Source organism: Mytilus galloprovincialis, chromosome 9, assembly GCF_965363235.1.
Source record: "Mytilus galloprovincialis chromosome 9, xbMytGall1.hap1.1, whole genome shotgun sequence".
NCBI lineage: Eukaryota > Metazoa > Mollusca > Bivalvia > Mytilida > Mytilidae > Mytilus > Mytilus galloprovincialis.
The window spans coordinates 56,276,239-56,285,345 of record NC_134846.1 but is presented as its reverse complement, the minus strand read 5'-3'; positions in this window follow the sequence as shown (position 1 = coordinate 56,285,345).

Below are 9,107 nucleotides of genomic sequence, written 5' to 3'. Positions count from 1 at the left end.
CATAATCCTAGCTAAAAACAAAACAAAATGATTATAAGTATTGAATGCCTATTTTTGTAACTTCATATATAGGCATGTAAAAGCGTTGACCGTGTGCACTTTTTTAGATTACAAAACGTACTTCGGTCAACGCTTTTACACCCCAATGAAGTTACAAAAGAGGCATTCAATTCTGAAATAAAAGATGCAAATTGGATTAAATGAACTTGACTCTTAACTGCAGAATTTCCAAAGGAATACTAAGAGTAATAGACAGTAATATGAAATTTGTATCACCCCAATGTTCTATAAAATATTAGTTAACAGTTTTTGCATTTACTTTATCCATTTTGAAACACAAACCATATACAAAGGTATTCACTGAAACTATGAGTGAACATTTGAGTTGTCCTTGCGCACGAAAAAATCATGATACGCATACCCTGTGTCTTATTCTCTATGTAGCAACCCATGTTGTTTACCTTCAGCAGTACTTTTTTGTCTATTTTTTTAACTGTGTAAGTTGAGCTACTGTTTAAAGGGGCCGATATGTAGGATATCTTTTAATGTAAAGAAAGTTTATTCACAGAACAATGTTCATACTTGATGAAAATAAATCTTTGCTTACTTTTTCTTTTGTTTTACCTTTTCGACGTTTTAATCAATGTTTTAAGTAAGATATAAGCCTCTAACAGTCTATTCTGTAAAATATTGAACAGGTCGTCGGCGTGCGGCCTCAGACCTGTCCAATATTTATTAGTTTGTGAGTTAATCGCCCGGTTTACACATCAATAACCTCTAGAAAAAAAGTGTTTCACCCTATAATAATATGCATAAACCTCCAACAAATATATTTACAATACACATGTATTGGGTACTAGCAGCATCAAGTAATGCTAAATTACAATTTTAGCATTTTAGTTAATTTTTAGACGGTTTCCGTATTTGTATTCATTTTTAATATTTGATTGGTGTGGTATTTGATGATAATAAATAATATAGATAAAGGTTGACACGGATTCTGCATCTTTCATTTGTTTACAAAAAAACGTCTGAAAAGTGACATATTATGCCATATTTGATAGATATTTAATATTCAAAGTCATATAAAACTTCAAATTGATTTCTTTTTATAACTGATTGACTAGTTTTTGTTATAAAACTTATGTTCATGTACTTTTTTTCTCAAGAAATTTTGTCATAATTTAGAAGAATGTCCTTTTTGTAATTCCTTGATTCCAGTAAACAATTCACCGATCTGTTTTTCGGTATGCAGTGAACTCAGCGTGAGCTTTCTCGTTAAAAACCGGTGATCGCAATACGCATATATGGATCTGTAATTGAAATAAACTATTATGGTCGTAATGTACATGTTAAACATGTGCTAATTATCTGTGTTTCTTTGTTGATTGTTTACTAAGGTGACAATCGGTTAACTACGGCTTCGAAACACGACAGCTAATGAAGTTGAAATCATCCCTTCGTAAATTTTACGGACGCCAACACGAGTTGGTTAACCGTTATGGAATAAGCGTTTCACAGATGATATCGGATATGTTCCTCATGTCGTTACTACAAACCCTTCCCTTTCATGAATGTGATCTACCGAATTAGACTATTTACCGCATTGGTTATAACATGAGCAATACGACTGCTGCTTACTCTTCCGGGGCACCTGAGATCACCTCAAGTTTGTTGTGGGCTTCGTGTTGCTTATTTCTTTGAGAGGCAATATCTACATCTACCTTTGTTATAATGGCCGAGAATCTCTTAGTTTGACCAGCTGGCAATAGTTCAGTTCGACTTCGTTGAAAACCAGGACACCATATCCACCTTTTAACCCTCTGCTGACAAACTCATACGGATCTAGGGTATAAGTGCTATGGACCATTTTAAAGGCAATAAGTACCTCTAACTCTGGTTTCAAGACCCACGTGGAGAATCTCTTAGTTTGGCCAGCCGGCAATAGTTCATTTTGAATTTGTGATATACCAGGGTACCCACCATACCCTTTACTGACTAACTCGTACGTGTCCAGGGCATAAGTGCTATGGGCTATTTTAGAGGCAATACCAACCTCTACCTCTGTTATAATGGCCGATGTGGAGAAGTCTTAGTTTGGCCAGCCGGCAATAGTTCAGTTCGACTTCGTTGTAAACCAGGATACCATATCCCCCTTTTAATCCTTTGCTGACAAACTCGTGCGTGTCTAGGGTATATGTGCTATGAAACATTCTAAAGGCAATAAGTACCTCTACCTCTGGTATCATTGCCCACGTGGATAATCGCTTAGTTTTGCCAGCCGGCAATAGTTCATTTCGAATTTGTGATATACCAGGGTACCCACCTTACCCTTTACCGAATAACTCGTACGGGTATAGGGCATTAGTGCTATGTGCCATTTTAGAGGCAATACCAACTTCTACCTCGTGTATAATGGCCGATGTGGAGAACCTCTTAGTTTGGCCAGCCGGCAATAGTTCAGTTCGACTTCGTTGTAAACCAGGATACCATATCCCCCTATAAACCCTTTGCTGACAAACTCGTACGGGTCTAGGGTATAAGTGCTATGGGCCATTTTAAGGGAAATAAGTACCTCTACCTCTAGTATCATTACCAACGACGAGAATCTCTTAGTTTGGCAATAGTTCATTTCGACTTCGTGATAAACCAGGGTACCCCTTTATCCTGTGCTGACAAACTTGTACGGGTCTAAGGCAAAAATGATATAGGTAATTTCAAAGGCAATACGTACCTCTACTGCTGGTATAATGTGGAGAAATGCTTAGCTTGACCAGCCGACAATAATTTATTTCGACTGCGTCGTATTAAAACAGAGTACCCCTTTACCCTTTGTTAACTAACTAGTACGGGTCTAGGGCATAAGTGCTATGAGCAATTTTAAAGTGGGTGACTACCTCTACCTCTTGTATTATATAGTGGCCCAAGAGTATAATCTCTTTGTTACCAGCCGGAAATTATTTATTCGGACTTTGTGACATACAAGAGTTCTCGCCTTACCCGTTGCTGACGCAATCGTAGTGGTCTTGTGAATAATTAATATGGGTTATTTAAAGAGACTACATCTGAACGGCAGTTTACCTTATTTTAAAGTTAAGACTCCAATTAGTCGCCGTAGTTTTAAATAAAAAAAGGTCATTAATAAAGTAGTTGTCAGGGTTTACTTTACTCTTTATCTTTAATTTTTTTTTTTTTTTTGTCTTGTCTGTTTGATATGGATGATAATCGATAGCATTTACGATATGAATACTTTTGAGATGGGACTATATTTGTACAAATTATGGAATGGCCATATGGCAATTAATTCCTTTTTATTTATTTCAGTTTGTAATTTAAAGTTTGTTATGTAAAGTTGCTATTTATGTAAATACTTTGGAGAAGACAGAAATATTTATAAGAACTGTACTTTTCTTTATTTGTTCGGTGTAATGCCCCGTTAAATTTCTATATTTAATCATATATTTTTTTTATTTGTTATTGCTTCAGTTTACATTATTTCTCATATCACAGAATTTTAATAGGCCATTACTTGGTTTTATATTTATGGAAGCATTAACATTGTTTTTATTACATTTACAATGTTGTTTAAAGACGCAGACCTTGCAGAAGACTCAAAGTTGATTAAGTAAACGTCTACCTCGAAGAAGACACCCATTGACATGCCTGTTTGAAGCAATATCAAATATAAATAGGAACGTTATTTAATCATAATGATCGTTCATAGTTTCTAACAACACTTCTTCGAACGCAAGTCATCTCATGAATATTATTGACGGCTCATGAATATTATTGACGGCTCATGAATATTATTGAAGGCTGGCCTCATGAATATTAACGCCGGCTGCTATCGACGGCTAGCTTCACACTTATATCTAACACCTACTGAAGGATGGGCGTCAAGTTGGTTACCTATTCCCTATTCCCTATTCGTTACCTATTCCCTATTCCCTATTCGTTGCCTATTCGTTACCTATTCCCTATTCCCTATTCGTTACCTATTCGTTACCTATTCCCTATTCCCTATTCGTTACCTATTCGTTACCTATTCCCTATTCCCTATTCGTTGCCTATTCGTTACCTATTCCCTATTCCCTATTCGTTACCTATTCGTTACCTATTCCCTATTCCCTATTCGTTACCTATTCGTTACTTATTTGATTTTTAATATCCTTCCCCCTTTTTAATTATGGCATGGAATAGTTTAATATGGCTGCCGTTACCATGGAAACGGCACAATTGTGAAAAAAATGAGCTTTTGGTTTTTGGTGAACTGTTTGGATATGCTTCAACTCAGAATCATCATATTTTAAAACAATGTAGGTGCCCACTATATACAGGTGTTGGATGATTTTGGCGATCATTGGAACTACTATGTTGCCATGGAAACTACACCAAAATTTTCAAAATTCTAAAAATGCTCAAAACTTTATGAAACTTCACAGTAATGATGAGCAACATTGGAGTTGGAATTTCCAAAATAGGTCTTGTTACCATGGAAACAATGCAAAAAGGTCAAAAATTTCAAAAATAAGAATTTTCCGCAAACTGGATGAAACTTTACAGGAATGGTAACTGGCATAGGCAGAGTTGGATTTTGAAGTTAGAATTTTCAAAATGGCCGCCGTAACCATGGAAACAGCAAAAATATCAAAAATTCAAAATGTTCAAACTTAATGAAACTTTGCAAAAATGTTACTAGACATCTGTAGATGCTCTCTTTGACTTTGGAATTGTCAAAATGGCTGTCGCTCACCTGGTAATAGGGGGAAGGGGTGCCTTCCGTTATTGCTAGCAATTACAAATCTAGTTGTTAATAGTCTTACATATGGTAATAGTTCTGAATTGGTTGAGGTAAAATGATCTTTTTATGACCTATTTATATGTGTTTGTGCTCAACCGATCCTTTTACTTCATGTTCGATACGCATTTGTTCCTTACTTGTTTTTTATACGTTCTACCTTTTAACTGCTTTATGTCCGTATGTTTGAAGATGGATCTTGGTTCGACGGGATGAAATCACCGTGTTAGCGCTTGCGTAAAAACGAAGATGTGGTATGATTGCCAATGAGACAACACTCCACATTAGACCAAAATGACACAGAAATTATCAACTATAGTTCACTGTACGGCCTTCAACAATGAGCATAGCCCAAACCGTGTAGTCACCTATAAAAGGCCCAGACATGACAACCTCATACAATTCAAACAACAAAACTGACGGCCGTATTTCATATACAAAAAAATAAACGGAAATATGTAACACAAAAACAAACGATAACTACTTAATTTCAGGCTCTTGTCTAGGGACAGGCACATACTTACATAATGTGGTAGAGTTAAACATGTAAGCAGGGTGTACATCGTTTCGGAGCATGCTATTACCTTGTTTAATTCGTTCCATCACTCGCTTATAATTCGCTTATAATACGTGTATCTTACGTTGCACCTTTTAAAACATGATTTTCAATTGTTTTGTTGTCTCTGGTGGAAGATTTGGGCTCTTAGAGGTGATATAACTCTATAAGTGCATTTGTATCCGTTCCAGCGGTCGGATAATACCCTGTTAAATATTCGTTACTATTTCGCTTTTAAAAAGTTTGTTGTACGTTGCACCTTTTAGAAAAGGATTTTCAATTAAATTCATATCTCTGATGGTAACAATGTGTTCTTAGAGATGAAATGACCCCATTAGAGCGCATGTACCCGTTCCAGCGCTCGGTAAATAACCTGTTACCTATTCGTTACTTATTCGCTTTTAATGCGCGGGGTATACGGTGCACCTTGAAATAAATCGTTTTTTAATTGTGTTCAGGTCTCTGGTGGTAAGAATGTGTTCTTAGAGATAAAATTACCCTATTAGCGCGCATGTACCTGTTCCAGCGCTCGGTTAATACCCTGTTACCTATTCGTTACCTATTCGTTACCTATTCGCTTATAATACATTTTTTTATACGTTCCACCTGTTAGAAAAGGATTTTCAATTATGTCCAGGTCTCAGACGGTAACAATGTGTTCTTAGAGATGAAATGACCCCATTAGAGCGCATGTACCCGTTCCAGCGCTCGGTAAATAACCTGTTACCTATTCGTTACTTATTCGCTTTTAATGCGCGTGGTATACGGTGCACCTTGAAATAAATCGTTTTTTAATTGTGTTCAGGTCTCTGGTGGTAAGAATGTGTTCTTAGAGATAAAATTACCCTATTAGCGCGCATGTACCTGTTCCAGCGCTCGGTTAATACCCTGTTACCTATTCGTTACCTATTCGTTACCTATTCGCTTATAATACATTTTTTTATACGTTCCACCTGTTAGAAAAGGATTTTCAATTATGTCCAGGTCTCAGACGGTAACAATGTGTTCTTAGAGATGAAATGACCCCATTAGAGCGCATGTACCCGTTCCAGCGCTCGGTAAATAACCTGTTACCTATTCATTACCTATTCGCTTTTAATGCGCGGGGTATACGGTGCACCTTGAAATAAATCGTTTTTTAATTGTGTTCAGGTCTCTGGTGGTAAGAATGTGTTCTTAGAGATGAAATGACCCTATTAGCGCGCATGTACCCGTTCCAGCGCTCGGTTAATACCCTGTTATCCATTCGTTACCTATTCGTTACCTATTCGTTTATAATACATTTTTTTATACGTTTCACCTGTTAGAAAAGGATTTTCAATTATGTCCATGTCTCAGGTGGTAACAATGTGTTCTTAGAGATGAAATTACCCTATTAGCGCTCATGTACCCGTTCCAGTGCTCGGTAAATAATCTTGTTACCTATTCGTTACCTATTCGCTTTTAATGCGCGGGGTATACGCTGCAACTTGAAATAAATCGTGTTTTAATTGTGTTCATGTCTCAGGTGGTAACAATGTGTTCTTAGAGATGAAATGACCCCATTAGAGCGCATGTACCCGTTCCAGCGCTCGGTAAATAACCTGTAACCTATTCGTTACCTATTCGCTTTTAATGCGCGGGGTATACGGTGCACCTTGAAATAAATCGTTTTTTAATTGTGTTCAGGTCTCTGGTGGTAAGAATGTGTTCTTAGAGATGAAATGACCCTATTAGCGCGCATATACCCGTTCCAGCGCTCGGTTAATACCCTGTTACCTATTCGTTACCTATTCGTTACCTATTCGCTTATAATACATTTTTTTATACGTTTCACCTGTTAGAAAAGGATTTTCAATTATGTCCATGTCTCAGGTGGTAACAATGTGTTCTTAGAGATGAAATGACCCCATTAGAGCGCATGTACCCGTTCCAGCGCTCGGTAAATAACCTGTTACCTATTCGTTACCTATTCGCTTTTAATGCGCGGGGTATACGCTGCACCTTGAAATAAATCGTGTTTTAATTGTGTTCATGTCTGGTTGTAACAATGTGTTCTTAGAGATGAAATGACCCCATTAGAGCGCATGTACCCGTTCCAGCGCTCGGTAAATAACCTGTAATCTATTCGTTACTTATTCGCTGTTAATGCGCGGGGTATACGGTGCACCTTGAAATAAATCGTTTTTTAATTGTGTTCAGGTCTCTGGTGGTAAGAATGTGTTCTGAGAGATAAAATGACCCTATTAGCGCGCATGTACCCGTTCCAGCGCTCGGTTAATACCCTGTTACCTATTCGTTACTTATTCGTTACCTATTCGCTTATAATACATTTTTTATACGTTTCACCTGTTAGAAAAGGATTTTCAATTATGTCCATGTCTCAGGTGGTAACAATGTGTTCTTAGAGATGAAATTACCCTATTAGCGCTCATGTACCCGTTCCAGTGCTCGGTAAATAATCTTGTTACCTATTCGTTACCTATTCGCTTTTAATGCGCGGGGTATACGCTGCACCTTGAAATAAATCGTGTTTTAATTGTGTTCATGTCTGGTAGTAACAATGTGTTCTTAGAGATGAAATGACCCCATTAGAGCGCATGTACCCGTTCCAGCGGGTTAAATAACCTGTTACCTATTCGTTGCTTATTCGCTTTTAATGCGCGGGGTATACGGTGCACCTTGAAATAAATCGTTTTTTAATTGTGTTCAGGTCTCTGGTGGTAAGAATGTGTTCTTAGAGATGAAATTACCCTATTAGTGCGCATGTACCCGTTCCAGAGCTTGGTTAATACCCTGTTACCTATTCGTTACCTATTCGTTACCTATTCGCTTATAATACATTTTTTTATACGTTTCACCTGTTAGAAAAGGATTTTCAATTATGTCCAGGTCTCAGACGGTAACAATGTGTTCTTAGAGATGAAATGACCCCATTAGAGCGCATGTACCCGTTCCAGCGCTCGGTAAATAACCTGTTACCTATTCGTTACCTATTCGCTTTTAATGCGCGGGGTATACGCTGCAACTTGAAATAAATCGTGTTTTAATTGTGTTCATGTCTGGTGGTAACAATGTGTTCTTTGAGATGAAATGACCCCATTAGAGCGCATGTACCCGTTCCAGCGCTCGGTAAATAACCTGTTACCTATTCGTTACTTATTCGCTTTTAATGCGCGGGGTATACGGTGCACCTTGAAATAAATCGTTTTTTAATTGTGTTCAGGTCTCTGGTGGTAAGAATGTGTTAATAGAGATGAAATGACCCTATTAGCGCGCATGTACCCGTTCCAGCGCTCGGTTAATACCCTGTTACCTATTCGTTACCTATTCGCTTATAATACATTTTTTTATACGTTGCACCTGTTAGAAAAGGATTTTTAATTCAGTTCATATCTCTGGTGGTAATAATGTGTTCTTTTAGATGAAATACCCCTATTAGCGCGTATGCACTCGTTCCAGCGCTCGGATAATACCCTGTTACTGATTCGTTCCCTATTCGCTTTTAATGCGCGGGTTATACGCTGCACCTTGAAATAAATCGTTTTTCAATTGTGCCCATGTCTCTGGTGGTAACAATGTGTTCCTAGAGATGAAATGACTCTATTAGCACGCATGTACCCGTTCCAGCGCTCGCTTTATACCCTGTTACCTATTCGTTACCTATTCACTTATAATACGTTTGTTGTACGTTGCACCTTTCAGAAAAAAGGATTTTCAATGGTGTCCGTGTCTCTGGTGGTAACAATGTGTTCTTAGAGATGAAATGATCCT